Source organism: Sus scrofa, chromosome 13 (assembly GCF_054392235.1).
Source record: "Sus scrofa isolate SSC_HxYL_T2T_F1_AM1 chromosome 13, Sscrofa_HxYL_maternal_Yorkshire_Landrace_v2.0, whole genome shotgun sequence".
NCBI lineage: Eukaryota > Metazoa > Chordata > Mammalia > Artiodactyla > Suidae > Sus > Sus scrofa.
The window spans coordinates 73,673,950-73,690,568 of NC_139395.1; the positions used below are offsets into that span (position 1 = coordinate 73,673,950).

The 16,619-nt window shown below is 35.3% G+C and overlaps 1 protein-coding gene across 41 annotated transcripts in view; it reads left to right on the forward strand.

Annotated features, from left to right (window-relative positions):
- CNTN4 (contactin 4) overlaps window positions 1–16,619 on the forward strand; it is a 1,001,048-nt gene that overhangs the window by 258,559 nt on the left and 725,870 nt on the right. For all 41 annotated transcript variants that reach the window (XR_014823611.1, XM_084989189.1, XM_084989188.1 and 38 more), the window contains one exon: window positions 9,687–9,742. The gene's annotated coding sequence lies outside the window, so the exon portion shown is untranslated. The remainder of the gene's footprint in view (window positions 1–9,686; window positions 9,743–16,619) is intronic.

A 16,619-nucleotide genomic window follows, 5' to 3' on the forward strand; every position in this document is an offset into this window, starting at 1 on the left:
TAGCTCAGTTCAGTAAGTTGTAAAATATGATTTCTTTCATCCCCTTTGTGCTGTTTAGTTGCTATTTCATTCTTCATGGTAATAGCAAAATACTCGATGATATTGTAAACACATATGGATCTTTAAGATTTGCTTTAGAGTTCAGCAGCCCTTAGTTCAGATGGCACTTAGCTTTTGAATCAAGTCTCTCCCTCATTAGGGAAGAAAATCAAATGATCCTTTGTATTTTACCTTTTGTTTTAGATGTGTTTCTGTTTAAAGATACATTGTTTTGCAATTTGTACCTCAGCCTTTCAAGAAAAATATAACATAGATTTTTTTTTTCTGGACCACTAAGCAGTAGATATGCAAAAAGGCACACATTCTCAAGTGTACTGTGGAAAGTAGCAATCTTCCTCCAGAAAGCCTGAATAAATCACTGTTCATAGTGAAAAATAGGGGCCCATGTTTGAAGCTGTCTTTAACCTGGGCTCATAGATCTAAATATTCATATAGAATTTTCCTTTTCAAGTATCAATATTCCTCAAATTTTGGGCATTTACATACTGGGATGATATTTCTTACAATAGCTGTATGCCAGCTATACAATTATCTATTTAATATTTTCTATAATTGTAATAGATTTTGAAACTAATGGTGGATATGAGGAATGCTTTTACACATAATATAAATAAGTGAAAGCTTGACACTCATGGAAGATAAACATAGAAATAAATATATAAATATTTACACAAATATAACATAAATATACATAGGTTTACATTAAAATGTTCAGAAAATAAAAATAATGGTGTAGACCCCCAGAAGTCCTTTGAGCACATTTTTGAAAACTGAGACCACCTGTTGGCCCTTATTTTTCAAGGTTGAAATTGCAGTTCTGAGCCCATACCATGATTTCCATTGTATACAAATCATTTATGGCCATGAACACATTTTCTGCCTTGAGGGATCGGACTGTGAGCCTCTCAGGCCTCCAGACTGTTTCCTTCACCCCACCCTCCATTATGTCACTCAATGCACATTGTTATCTGCTGTGTACTTGATCTGTGCTCAGAGAGATGAACTTTCACATGGAAATCACACACACCCTGAGATGTAGCTCAGCTGTGAGGTCAGGGCAATGTTGAGCATGCTCATGAAAAGAAAAAAGTAAACCTGTGAAAAATTACTTAAACTTGTAGAAGTTAGGTTACTTTTCAGGCAACATGGGATAATACACACTGCCTCATTAAAATTTTTTTAGTTAAAAATAACAACTTAATAGTTTTGACTCTGTATCAAGAAAGATTCTAAGCACTGTCTTAACAGTAATTTATATAAGCATCATAGCAGCCCTATGAGGCAAATAGTACTAATGACTTCTTTTAATACATGAAGTAAGGCACAGAGAGGTTAAGTAATTTGCTGAAGCTTGCTCAGCTGCAAAATAGAGAACAGAGTTCTGAAAGCCAGATTCTATACTCTCAACCACTATTCTATGCTATATTTCTTCTTAAAGTTTATGAAATTATCCATGCTAAAATACTTGGACTCTAGCATCCATAGTTACTTCTGCAGTTTTTACTCCATTTCATTTGTCCTCCATTTATTGCGTGGAAATATAAGTATTTTCTTCCCCCTGTGGTGATAAAACTCAGATAAGGAGCATGCACTATAGGAAATATCAAATTCTAAGTGTCCAATGTATTTTTATATCAAGTCACATAACATGACACATTGGGCTGTGGTGCAGTGTCAAATGTGGCATTATATATGACTTGGGAATGCAGAGTGACAGGTTGCCATTACAACTGTGCCAATTTTTGTGTGATAATGGCAATGCCTTGAAAATTTCATTTTCTGGTTCTGCGGATTGCCAATGCATAGACACTTCCCCTATGGTTTCCCAATGGGAAAGATGGAATTGAATTTAGCTAAACCTGATAACTGTTCTTAATGGAAATTTAAAGGGCTAAAAAAACCAACATTTAGATCTGAGCTTCGATATTTTGAAGACAATTATTTTCCATCTATATTCCTAGGATGTTGAGGTTGATGAGGTGGTTTTTCACGGCACTGAATTGTAATTGTGGGTTCCTCATGATGCAGGTCATTCAAATCATGAGTTAAGTGATAACAGTGTCTATATTTAGAACATGGAACCAGGTTCTGGACATTGTAGGAGGTCTGGGAGCATCCCTGTCATCTACCTACTAGATGCCCTTGCAAACCACCCTGCCCCCATCCCACACTTGTGGCAATTAAAAATGTCCCCACACTTTGCTGAAGGAGTGTCTCTAGTTGATAATCAATGATTTAGAGCCATAGAATTTTTGGCTTTTTGATGTTATAAACTTGTGAAGTATGTTTGCCTATGTAAGCATTTTTTAAGATAGAATTATATAGGGCACAATGCCAAGTTTACAATTCTAAGCATATCATATAAGTAGAGTATTTATTATGGCTTCTCTACTAATATTATCCTGTAACAAGTCATGCCTCATCACTGTTAGAACCTTTGAGCAATTATGTATTCTTACCCTCATTTTAAGGTTTATGTAAGTAATCTCTCCCAATAATAATATGTGACAAATACAGGTTGTTTTAGAAGTAGAGTACTTTCAAACTCAGTTTTTTCATTAATTTTCCCAGTTACTCTGAAGATTGCTTTTATTTACTGATTTTGTTGGTTAGTAAATGAAGACTCAAGAAGAGTAATGTGTGTCTACTTTTTGAGAGCAAGGAAGATCAGCAAATACTACCATTCTGAGTAATTTTAGATGAGCAGAGTTCTCTTGCTGATTAAAACCCTCAAGTAAAGCTTTGTCTTGTGTGTAAACTTTTTTTCCATCTTTGAGAGCAGTGGTAAAGCCTCATACGTGTTTCTCCCTCCTGCTCTCCTAATTCTGAATCCATGTGCCGCCATTCCCTATTTGGATGTCACTGCTTGTTTGTCCTGGGACCACGTGGAGACTGGAACATCTGTCTCTAGCTCCTCAAGTGAGCTGCTCTAATTATGTTACACCAGGACAACTTGTGTAGCTCTGACTCTTGAATTTCTAACCTTAGAGCTGATAAGCCCCTCTCTGTCTTAAGTCTTAAGTAGATTCATAGATCTCAAGACCCTTAAGCATCCCCCAGCCCTGTTTATCTTGTAGTCAAGACCCCAGAAATTAGTCTTCCATTAAATAGCTCTTCAAGATAAGGTGATGGTGGCTGGTGTCACCTTGATAGGAAACCCCTTACACTGTGTAATACTGTCATCTCAGGGACAGCCACTCTTCATTAGCTTAAATTGTCAGCTTTATGTTTCAGTAAAATAAATACACATTTTTTCCTATGGTAATGACTTTTTTTCGCACTTGGTGAAAACTGCAAGAACCCTTGTTATCGAGAGGTAATCATATTTTAGCAGTGCCACTTATTGTGCCCAGGGAAAGTCCCAAGGATGTGATTATCTCCTAATAACTCTAAAGCCTATTATGTATCTTGTTGTATTGTTGTTTACCTTCATTAGGTGGGGGGAACCCATTAGTGATCTCTGTGGTTGATTTTATTCGTCATGATAATGACAAAAGATTCAAATGACGATTTGTTTGCTTGTAGCTAGACAGCATGATTAGAAATGCATCCCACTTCCCACTGGAAAATGCATTTAAATGTAATCTCTTGCTTAGTGTTAGTTTAATAACCTGAATATTAATACTAAATTATGTCAAACCAAGCCAATGGAAATTCTGGAAATAAACATAGATAATTTAATGTCTGCCTGACCCTTTACTTTCCACAGAAAATTCAGGTTGGGTTCTAACTACCTGTGAAGGAGGTAAACACCCATGAGAAATAGCTGCTAACTCAGTGTTGGTGAATGTCATAGATAAGTAAAATAAGGGTGGGTGTAAGAAGGCAACACTTTAAATATCATGGCCTTTCAGAATGGACAGTCATTGAATGACATCTCTTTCAACTTGTATTATCTTTTCATGATCAAATAATGCAGTAATAATAGACATCATTTATTGAATACCTGCTATACACCTGATAGTTTTCATCTATTCTATTGGTTTACCATCTCAAGAGCTTTGCAAGGTGGTTAATGTTTTTCCTGTTATAACTGACGAAGCTAAGACTGGTTAAATGACTTGCTTGAGTTCACATAGCAGGAAATTGGCAAAGCTTACAGTCAAATCTGACTTCAGAGCCATGCCTTTGTTATCCATTGATTATTTAAAGGTATACTGGAAGTTTCCATTGTGGCTCAACGCATTAAGAACCTGAGTAGTGTCCATGAGGATGCAGGTTCAACCCCTGGCCTCGCTCAGTGGGTTAAGGATCCGATGTTGTGAGCTGTGGTGTAGGTTGCAGGCATGACTTGGATCTCGCATTGCTGTGATGTAGGTTGGCAGATGCAGCTCCGACTCAACCCCCTAGCCTGGGAACTTCCATATGCTGTGAGTGCAGCCCTAAAAAAAAATGACCAAAAAACCCCTAAAAATAAAGTAAATAAGGGCATACTGTGCAGAAGAAGTCAGTTCAACTGTAGAAGACTTATAACCAGTGGTAATCATATACACATTTATTATTAGGTACATATGTGTCTCAGCCCAGAGAAGATGAAAGAGCCCACTAGGTGAAGGGATTCCTGTTTCCTCCCTTCTCATCTTGCATCCTATGTCTTTCAGAACTGAAACAATTAGCGATGTCTCCTCTAGTTTTTTGCATGTTTTCATGATAATTCTTTTCATGACCTTATCTATCATTGGGGAAGGATCGTTTTGTCCTGAATAAATAACCTGCACACCCTTTAGTTCTGAGCTATTGGAAAGGCTCTAGATCAGGACATTTTGTTTTCTAGAGTAAAATAATCCTTTTTTTACCCACACCTTACCAGCTGCTGCCTCTTTATAGATGCTTTTTGCCAAGAACTTCTAAGGTCATTCATGGATTTCTGGTTCTTTTGTATTGCAGTTACAGCCAGTGCATTTATGTTGACACCAGCTGATTTTGTTCAAAACTCTGATTTTTCCAGTCTTTCTTAGCAGAGGAAGATTCATCCATTTATTCATTTGTTCATATATTAATTTCCTGTCTATTCTCACATGTGCTTTTTATGGAGTTTATAATAAAAGCCATCATTAAAATTTAAACAAATTTAAAAGTATTACAATAGCAGGTAAATGACATGGATGTGTTATTGGAAAATATAATAAATTTTCAGTGATTTTGAAAATAATTAGACATTTTATACATATTATGAGCTAGATACTATTCTTTCCATAGATTATCTCATTCTGCCCTTATAAAAACAGCATAAGGTGGGAATATCATTATTATGCTCATTTTATTCATAAGGAAGCTGAACTTAAAGAAGGTGAGTGAAATGAAAGCCTTTCCCTGTGTTCTTGTCCAAGGAGAGGCTATTACACAATCAACTAGCATAGATGGCAGAGTTTCTTTGTGTAAAACAGTACAGCAGTGGTATACAATAATTCCTGTGTTATAACTCATTTCAAGGAATGGACTTGGGTGTCTGTCTACTTGATTCATTCCTGTGCATGCTGGAACATGTGATGGGAAGTTTTAACTAAATCACTTTACCCCCTGATAAGAATATAGCTAGTCAACTTTGCTTCCCATGAGGAATGAATAAACAATAAAGACTGTCGTATTAAATGACAATCTTCTCAATATCTATGTAGGCATCATTTTAAATTTTCTCTTATGACCAGAGGATTTATTTTTAAAGCACATCCACAACTTAGTTTTTTTAAGTTGGATTCTCTCCTTCGGTTGGCACACATTTAAAGAGCACGTGTTTTAGACTTGGTTGTATTAGGCTCCACAGCTTCAATTTGAGAAAAAAGACCAGTTAAGACAGGCACATGTTTTCCCACAACAAATCATATGTGATTGTGTATGGTGTGGGTGATAAATATATTGTGATTGCTCTCATACTCACAGCATGCGGAATGTAACTAGAACACAGGATCTGGTACAGAAATACTATGGTTTTGTTTAAAGTATTATTTAAAAAATGATAACCCATTATTTTGTTATATTTATTTTCATGATTTTGGGTTTTTTTGGGGAAGAAGTTCATAGAACAGTAATTTTATTTTGACAGCAAACCCTATGAAGTGAGGGACCTTGTTCTGTTGTTTTTTCCCTGGTAAATAGTTTTAAGTATGTGAATAAATGCAAACATAAAAATTATCTATAATAGTTAAAAAGGCTGAATATGATTCATATTCAGGATCCAGGAAAATTTGTATATGGAGATTTCCTTGCAAATAAATGGATAGTGGTAGGGTGATTTTTGTTAGTTTATTTCTGTCTGTTATTCATTTGTATGTTCCCCTCAGTTTCTTTAGGCACAAAACTGGAACTTGATATTATTCACAGAAAACTTGCCTTTAGTGGGCTCATTTCTTACCCATCAACTATTTAGTTGAAACCTATTCTAGGTGACAGAAATAGAAGGGCTATTGAAACCACATGCCAGGCAAAATGATGGTCCTCTCAGAAGAGAAAACTAGGTAAAATCTGACCTTATGAGGACTTGACTCGAAAGGTCAGGAGATGTGGCTGCTTCTCACTACCTTTTAGCTTATTTTCATTCCCTTGCTGCTCATGGAGATGAGGAGTAAGAGTTTACATTATCTCAGCTCAGATTTTCTCAGAATGTCTGATTCGTTCCACAATTCTCTCACTAGACTGACTTCTTTGCCAATAATTCCACCTTTGCATGCTTGGACTTCTCATTGTTGCAATTCAAAATCTCTAGGAGAATGTCACTGGTTTAAGGTGGGTCAGATGTTGATGGATATTTCAAAGCTCTAGCCAATCAGGGTGAATCACGTAGTGAATAGGGCTTTCCTTTTCAGGAACTCTGGATGGGGTTCTCCTTTAAGAAGCGGATTTTTTTTCAGAGGCCTTCTTGGGTCAGTCTTACATATTCCAACCTTCAGTCCTGCTTTCCATTCTCATTGGTATTGTTCTTTGCTCCATGGCACTTAACAAATCTGATCAATGTATTCCTGATGTTAGCCTATCCAACAGGTAAGTTCTTTTGTCCAGGCTTCCCTAAGGAAGCAATTCCTGGAATCAAAGGGATGAGTTTAGTACTAAATGTTTTAGATAATGGGGAAACTGAAATGTGTGTTGTTTTAGGTGCTGACTTTGCTTTTTGTTTGCCTACTGCTCCCTCATGAGACTATTCATAATGGATGAGAAAATACTAACAATGTTACCATCAAGTGACAGGTTACCATATGCCAAGTAGTAGACAAGGAATAGGTAAATTGTACTGTTATTTACTTTTGAATTATTCCTGGAGGCTGAATAATGTCATTTTCCCCACTTTATAGGTGAAATTGAGGCTTGTATCAATTAATGAATTGCTCACTATCACATGGCTAGTAAATAATTGAACCAATATCCCATCCCAGGCAGCTGTCCCAGAGCTTCTGCTTTTAAACAAGAGGAACAAAATTATTATTTAATGAATAAAGTTAGAGCATGTTTTCATTTTAAGTCTGTATCATTCCAATGGTATGACCTTTTGTTCTGTGAGGAAGCAGCCAGGATTATAGTAATAATTGAAAAGAAAGAATGAAACCTTACTAAAGTGTCTTTCTCTCATTCTTTCTTTCTTTCTTTCTTTCTTTTTCTTTCTTTCTTTCTTTCTTTCTTTTTCTTTCTTTCTTTCTTTCTTTCTTTCTTTCTTTCTTTCTTTCTTTCTTTCTTTCTTTCTTTCTTTCTTTCTTTCTTTCTTTCTTTCCTTCCTTCCTTCCTTCCTTCCTTCCTTCCTTCCTTCCTTCTAGGATTATTCTCATTTTAGCTATTGTTTTTGATATGTAAGCTGGGGTTGCAGCTGGTTGCAGTAGCTGTAAATAGAGCTTTATCTTCTTATCAGTGGATACCTTTAGTATAAGAAAAATAGTCAGGCTTAGAAGTACATAGATATATATTCACCTGGTGACCAACCATATTAAAATAAAGCAAATAGTGATATATTTGATTCACTGTTTTTTTATAGGATTTTTTTGATCTCACAAAAAGCTCCTCCTTACAGTTGTAATAATTTATTCTTTATTTTTGGATAATAATTAAGAAATGAAAGAAGAAAAATTACATTTCTGAATATATTAGTAATATAGAGAAAACATGTTTGGTTCCTACCTTCCAGACATTACTGCTACTAACCTGAAAGTAAAGGTAGTTGGTACTTAATAAAGTGATGAATTATTATGTTAGCCAGCAGGGGATAGCATAAACTTGAGAAGTGAAAATGTATTTATGGCTAGTCAAGAAAATATATTTCTATCCCACAAATATACTATGTTTAAATGTAAATTAGACTTGTGTAGTTAAAGGTATTTCTGAGTGGCCAATCTACATATACATACATAAAATGATATTTTCAATTATTTAAAAAAAAGCAAAACTACAAGACAGTCATTTTACATAGAACTGCAGCTAACCACAAAAGAAACTTGGTTAGGGAATATACACATATATACATAAACATGAAGATATGAATATATACATTTATTCTTGGTAATATCTTATCTATATTTTCCTTAGAAAACGTTTCCTTCAAGGAAAAGTACTCCCAGGTAGAAAATTATTTTGTAATTAAATTTTAACATGGTAGCTTTGAGAGAAGAAACAGTGCCATTTATTGGAAGGGTTTTTGTTTTGTTGTCATTACCTTCATTTTACATATTCCTAAAACTAGCAAAAAGAGTAGACTGCCTCCTATTCATTGCTTACCTTTTCATTATTTAACATCACTTTGTAACATAATCTCTTAGAAAGTGATCAGTTTCATTGAATCTGAATACCACAGAATATCATAGGTTCCTAGAGTGCTTATACTAACAAAGAAAGGATAGAGTGGTGAGGTGACGTGTCAAAAGTCACACAGCTTATTTGATTTGGTTAATTTATTTGGCAGTAGGGCCTAATTTATTTTTTATATTCCATATACACAGTATGAGTAAAGTCATATAGTATTTGTCTTACTCTGACTTATTTCACTTAACATAATACTCAAGGTCCATCCTTGTGGTTGCAAATAGCAAGATCTATCTCTTCGTGGCTGAGTAGTATTTCATTATATATGTACGCTGCATCTTCTTTATTCATTCTTCTGTCAATAAGCACTTAGATGGTTTCCATATCTTGGCTATTTAAAACAATGTCATAAAGGACTTAGGGATGTATGTATGATTTTAAATTGGTTACCAAAGGGGAAGAGGAGCAAAGGGAGTGGGAAATAGGTAAAATGGATTAACTGTATGGTGACAGATGGAAAATAAATTTTTAGTGATGAGCCAACTTTTTCTTGTAGGGTATACAAAAATAGAAATATAATGTACACATGAAGCATATAATGTCAGTAATCATTATTACCTTGATGCAGAAAAATTGAAAAGTTTTTAAAATACGTAAGGCAAAATAAAAATTCACATAGCTAGTGAGATATAAAGCAGAGAAAATAGCTTGACCTCCTGGCTCCTAATCTAGGCAATTCTATCAAATTGGAAATCCACACCAGCTATTATTATTTTAACTGTATTTAATTTTTATTTCCTCCTAATTTAAGTTTAGAATGGGAATAGTTAACCATCCACTACATATAAGCCTAGTTATCTTTGAAAAATATATTTATTTGTACACTTTGTTTTTGTTTTTTATTCTAGGAATCACTGACATATAATAACTCCACAGCATGTGGCCCCAAGAACTGCCCTGAAAGGTAAGCTTCCCATATGGGAAGATTTTTCTTATATGTGTTTCACCTTTGACTAGCATCCTTAGTTACTGTGGAAACATTGAGGTTTTTTTTGTTTGTTTGTTTTTATTTTTTTGCATTATGGAGTGGTACCATGAGAATGTTTTTGATGTTTTTCTGAAGGTTGAAGTTAACAAAGGTAGTGAAGTCATACAAATTAGAAGTTCAGAATAGGAAGTTGAGACTTTTCTCAGTTCTTTCTGGAGAAGAGACTTGAAGTAGATTTTTTGGTCGTTCATATTAATATGATAATTAAAAACTTCATAATTTGGCACCACAAGAAGAGTATTGGGAATAAAATGAAGGTTGTTGCATTTTTGCCCATGGTTTTACAAAAAGGCCATTTTTTTTTCTTTTTTAATCTTAGTAGGACCACACCCACAGCATATGGAGGTTCCCAGGCTAGGGGTCCAATCAGAGCTGTAACTGCCGGCCTACATCACAGCCTCAGAAAGGCCATTTTGTCATCAAATGCTAAGTTAACTAGATCCCACAAATATGGAGGCATTCAGATCGAAGTCTTTTAGGTATGAAACGTGAGTGTTGTAACCCGCTGTCGAGAGTGTATGCAGATTTTTCCTTTATAAAAGATATAGGTCTAGAAAAGTAGAGTTGTTCTTGTTTTCGTTTGTTAAGGCTGCTGTAACCAACCGTGAAGAGGTAACTTGTAACAATGGAAATTTATTTTCTCACAGTCGAGTAGGTAGGAAGTCCGAAATCAAATAGTGGGCTTGGCTGGGCTTTTTCTAAGGGTTCTAAAGAATCTTCCTTGCTTTTTTGATCTTCTGGAAGTTGCTGACAATTTTTGGTGTTCCCTGACTTGTGGTTGCATCATTCAAGTCTCTGTCTTCACATGGTCTTCTCCCCGATGGATGTGTATTTGTACTCAATTTTTTTTCTTCTTGAAAGGATACCAGTCCTTATTCCAGGCCTACCCTAGTCCAAGATGACCTCTTCTTAACTTGGTTACCTCTGCAAAGACCTTTTCCAAATAGAATCGCATTCACTCTTGGGGGATTAGGATTTCAACATATCTTTTGGGGAGACACCCCATCATAGTACTTATCCCTTAAAAGTGATAAGAATGATGTTGACATAACTACAGTTAACTAGACATTCATGGGGAGACATACACACATGGAGGGGTGGTGGGGGTGGAGGAAGGTCTCATTGTATTGGTATACACAGAATAAAATGCTGCCCTACTTTAAAAGTTATAATTACTCTCTTTTGATGGCCAAATTATCTCCCAAGTAATTAAAGTGAAATTTTTAGTCATTCAGTACAGGTATTGATGGTGTTGGGTAAGTATTAGTTCATGCTCTGGACTCTCAAGGGAATTTTTTTAACACCTTCTATTGAAAAATTATTTATAAAAATAATCTATTTCACTTGATTTCTCAGATAAGTCTCCTAAATCAAGATTGGGTAAGGTGTGCTTTACCAATTAGCTATTACCCTGTTTAAAAAAAATAACTGAAATTCAATGGCTAAAAAAGAAATATTTATTATTTCTCAGGAGTCTTTCCGGTCAGCTGCTTATGGAACAGACTCCCCAGTCTTGCTGGGCGTGTTTGTATTTCTGGGGTCAGTTTGTAGATTAATTAGGGGGAGCCTCTGCTCTCTGCAGTTGCTGTTCCTCCTGTAGGAGCCAGGCTTCTTCTTATGTGCTGGCCTTATTCCAAGACATTCTGAGTGTTCTCAAACTTGCTGTGAACTTCTGTTCTATTTTTACCTCTTGAGACCCGCCTAGCTATAATCCATCCCACACAAGGCAGTGGGAGTGATCTTCTTAAATCACTTCCTAAACCTAATCCAGCTACCAGAATCACCTGTAAATCTGCCACCATTCCCTGTTTCCCGTGGATCAATTCTAGTTATTTAATGTGGCTTCAGGTGGTTCTATATTATTTGGCTTTTGCTGCCCTCTCTACCTTCATTTCTTTGCCCAACCCCACACTTTTGCAAATAGTTCTACTAGCCTAAATTTCTTTAAATTGACTAAATGTATCACCTTTTCTCTTGTGTTTGCTCATCCTGTCCCTTCTTCCAAGAAAATCCATTTCTCCTTCTCCTATCCCCTTTCTTTGTTTGACTGACTCATTTTATCACTAAATAAAACCTCACTTCTTCCAGGAAGCCTTGTGTGTTCTCTCTTGCCTGAGATAGGCTTCCCTGTGTTGCTTATGTCAATATAAACAACATAATAATCACACTGTATTATAATCACTTGCCTGATTATCTTACTCTCCCACTGTGGACTCTGAAGCTGGTGATTATATCTTTTGTACATTATGGTATTCCTAGAACCTAGCAGTACATACACAAGGAATGTGGAAAGAATGAAGGATTTAATGACATCTCTTCTATTCCAATTCCTCTGTCTTTAAAAGCTGAAGTTATTGGACACTTTCAGAATTAATATTGAAAGGAAAGAGGTCATATTCCTTCCAATAATCCTAATCTTCCTTTGGCCTTACCTTAAGGAGGACCCTGGCACCTTCTGGTGCCCTGGCTGTTTGTTACCCATAAAAGTAGTAGCCTGTGGATCAGAACTGCTTCAAAACAGAGTTATTTTGGTTTGTGCATTTACTCTTTTTTTTTTTTTTTCAATTTAAAAAAGAAAAAAAAAGTTTAATTTGTTGGTCAGACTTAACATTAGATTTTGCATGCTGTGGTGATATCCAGATTTTCTTAGTGGTAATCAGAATAACTTCCTACCCTTAACCTCTATCTCATGCTACATCATTTGCTACCTGTATGGCCCTGGCAGGTATTTGAGTTCCATGTCCTTAGCTACATAGACAGCTGAACTGATGGAATGCAGTAGCTTGGCTAAGCTTCTAAGAGTCTGTCTCTTGTGAACCAAAGATCATAGGTTCAGTGGCTGAATTGGTCATTTAGTTGTTCCTGGCATATATCTGTCCACTAAGTGAAAGTAAGTTTAGCTTTGTGTTCAGAGCTCTGTGCTTAATTTACTGCCCTAGTACTTGAACAGGTAAACTAACCTCTTTTTTTTTTTTTTTTTAAAGACTTTTTGTCCTTGTGTAAAATGGAGACTATAATATTGTTCATGGACTTGCATCATGTCAGATCACTTTGTTAAAATCACAAAATGCTATTCAACCTATATCCAGGAGAAAATGGAAGGAGATAGTTACATTCTTTCTTCTGGATTGGTACAAATAATTTTCATCTTTTGTTAGGTGATATTTATTAAAATAGATTAGGAAAATTATGTATAGATTCATACTACAACATGGATGAACCTTGAAAATGTTATGCTAAGTAAAAGAAGCCAAACACAACCAGATATATAGTGTATGATGTCATTTATATGACATGTCCAGAATAGGAAAAATGACAGAGACAGAAAGTATATTAGAGGTTTCCAGGATCTAAGAGGAGAGAATAATGTGGAATGGCTGTTAATGGGCCCACAAGTTCCTTTTTGGTGTGATGACTATGTTGTGGAATCAAATAGTGGTGGTGGTTGCATGGCCTTGTGCATATACTAAAAACCACTGAATTATACAGTGGGTAGTGAATTTTATGGTTTGTGAATTACATCTCAATAAAGTAATAGAACAGGAAACGCCTGTCTCAGGAAGACCAAGTTTCTCCTTCAGATCAAAGTCCAGGTGATGTAACAAAATAGGCGGGTTCCTTGGGCTGTCATTCAAATCATTACACTCTGTCTTCCTAAAAAGTCCTGTGTGTCCTCTAAAGCCACTGACCAAGTCAGATTTCTAAGAATTCATGGTTTTATATAATGGTGATGAGTGAAGCAGTCAAACAGAGAAGGGTTCATATTTAAAATGTCTCAATTACAATTTGTGTAAGCCATACATTCTTCAAACATCAAAGTAAGGGAACTAATAGCCATTGTGGTGGGTTATTGTGAGAGTTAGGAAAAGCAAATGTCAAGTACCTCCCATGGTGCTGATTATAAAACAGGTCCTCTGTAATTAATACTGATCTATCTATCTATCTATATCTATATCTATATATATACCTATATATATATAGATATAGATATATATAGTTGATTTACAATATTATGTAATTTATGTGTTTTAGTGTTATTTGCTTATAAATTTTAGGCTATAACATTAGATTTTTGGCAACTCAGTTGTTTCAAAGGTGGCTTTTTTTTCTTGTTCCTTTTTTTCTTTTTTTGCTGGCATCTTGGCCAGAGAGAAAAGAATGACTAGAATTTCTGCTAGCACTTAATGAATTTAATCAGCCCCACAAGGACTTTTGATGTAGCAGAGAAATATTTAACAGAGAAACATGGTTTTTATTCTTCCTGTGTTCCTCTTGGTAGTCGACAGAGCCCTTCCTCACAGAGGTAACAGAGGTAACATTACCTGTGCTGAGAGACGAGCATTAACATACCATGAGGGTGATGTTAGAACTGAGAGAACACGTCCCTGTAGCCTTAGACTAAAATGTTTCTGTGCATGTGCTTGTGAATGCAGTTCCAGCTGGTGCCAAAAGAAAATAAACTGCTGCCTGAAAGAAAATGTACTATGCAATTGCCCATTGTTTCTATTATTTATGACTTTTTCCTTTAGAACACTGTAGAGGTTTTTTGTTGTTTTGTTTTGTTTTGTTTACCTTTGGTTTTGTCTTTGGAAATTGAAATTAAAATCATAGTGTGGGAATATAGAACATAATAGAGTTATTCGGTAAAGTGTATTATGAGTTGTAGTATTAAGCAGAATTGTTTAAGCTTCATTATGGAAAAATGATTGTATGAATTGCTCCATTGGTACAGTTGGTGCTTTAAGTGTTTCCTTATGGTTAATGGGAAGGGTTATGCTATGGACAGTGGCCAGAGTAGTGGAGACTTGGTGTTATTTGTTCTCTCAGCAAGTATTTATTGGGAGCTAAGTGTATGCCAGAATCTTCCTTGGGACCTGGTGAGATGGTGAGATGTAATGAATAGTAACTTTTTCAAAGTTCAATTTCTTCATTTTTCTTGGCCATGCCCATGACATGCAGAAGTTACCAGGTGAGGGATGGAATACATGCCATAGCTGTAACTAGAGCCACCATTGAATATGGGGTTTGATATCTAATAGGGGTGACAAGATTATAAGGAAAAAAATGATACTTGTGTTAGGTGCTGTGTAGAAAGGAGGAGACTTCAACCATAAGGAAACACAGGTGATAGTTGTGCATTAGGACTAACTTGTGGTACCTGCTTCTCATTCTCATCAAAGGGTGTCAGACTGCATTCTAATGGACAAACTGATTTTTCTTTATTCCACTATTCCTTCCTGTTATTTCACATTTCTTACTCTATTTCTGTTTTCAGAAGGCTCCCTTCATTTTAAACTTAGCAGTGCCAAATTTAAAAATGTTTTCATGTAAAACCTAAAATTCTTTAACTCTATACCACTCAAAATTCCTAGTTGTTATTATACATGTAATGTTTAGTTCTTTATTCTCCTTTCAATTAGTGATCCTTATTGTTAAATTTAATATAGTCAAGGTTTAACTTACATAGATTTCCATACATATTTAAAAATTTATTGTTCATCATTGCTTCCCATGTCCTGCTTCTTTTGAGTTCAAGTTCCTTTTACTTAACAGAGACATACAAAAAAATTTTTAGCAAGTTCTCTTAATGGTAAGCTATTTCTTATCTTTGTTTATCGTGAAATGACATTCTTTTATCATTATTTTTGAGCAATATTAACTGAGGTTTGGGATTCCTAGCTGCCAAATTTTTCCCTTCCTTACTTCAAGATACTGTCCTACTATTGTTTTTTACTTCTATTACTGCAGATTTTGAAATCTTCTCTTTGTCAAATTGATAATCTTGTGTATGTGATCTTTCTCCTTCTGTTTCTTTTTAAGATTTTCTTTGTATTTGGAGTTCTGCAGTTTAATTATGGTTTGTGTAATTAAGCATTTTATTTTAGTTTTTCTCGTGTAATGCTTTACTTTCAATTTGAAGGAAAATTCCTTTTTTTTCAGTTTCATAAAATTCTCGCTCATCATTTATTTGAATATTGACACAATGCTTTTTCCGTTGTCCTTTTCTGCTTAGCTAATCAGACACATTTTGGTCCAATTATTTCTTCTACTGTAATGAATAGTAACTTTTTCAAAGTTCAATTTCTTCATTTTTCTTGGCCATGCCCATGACATGCAGAAGTTACCAGGTGAGGGATGGAATACATGCCATAGCTGTAACTAGAGCCACAGCAGTGACAATGCTTGATCCTTAACCCTCTGCATCACTAGGGAATTACTCAAATGTTCTGTTTCTTTACATTTCCCTTTTGCATTTGGGGAAAATTCCTCAGATTACTCCTCTGATGTTCAATTTCTCCAATTGTCTACTCTCTTAATTTGTATCAGTCAAGATAGCAAGTTTATGCTGCATTAGCAAACATATCCAAAGTCTTATGGACTAAAGTAAACAGAGTTTATTTCTCCCTCTTGTTACATGTCCAGTGCAAGTTAACAAGGGTGTTGTGCTCATTTAATTATCAAGGGACAAATGTTGATGAGTCACTGTCAGGAAATAATTCCATATTTGCTCAGGCAATTTCAGAGAACCTGTGAGAACATGAAAAGCTTTTTTCCAGAATGGAAACATGTTGTTTTTGCTCACATATTTCATTAGCTAAAGAGCTCACATGGCCACAGATGGTTCCAAAGAGGGCAAGGAAACACGATACTAACATTTGCCTGGAAATAAAGGAGAATATTTGTGAAAAGCACTTAATTGCGATACCAAATGTCCTTTGTTTTGTAAAGTTTCAGTTATCTTTTTTCCTGGAAGTTCTATTTGGATTATTTGGTTTATCATTCTGTGTTTATT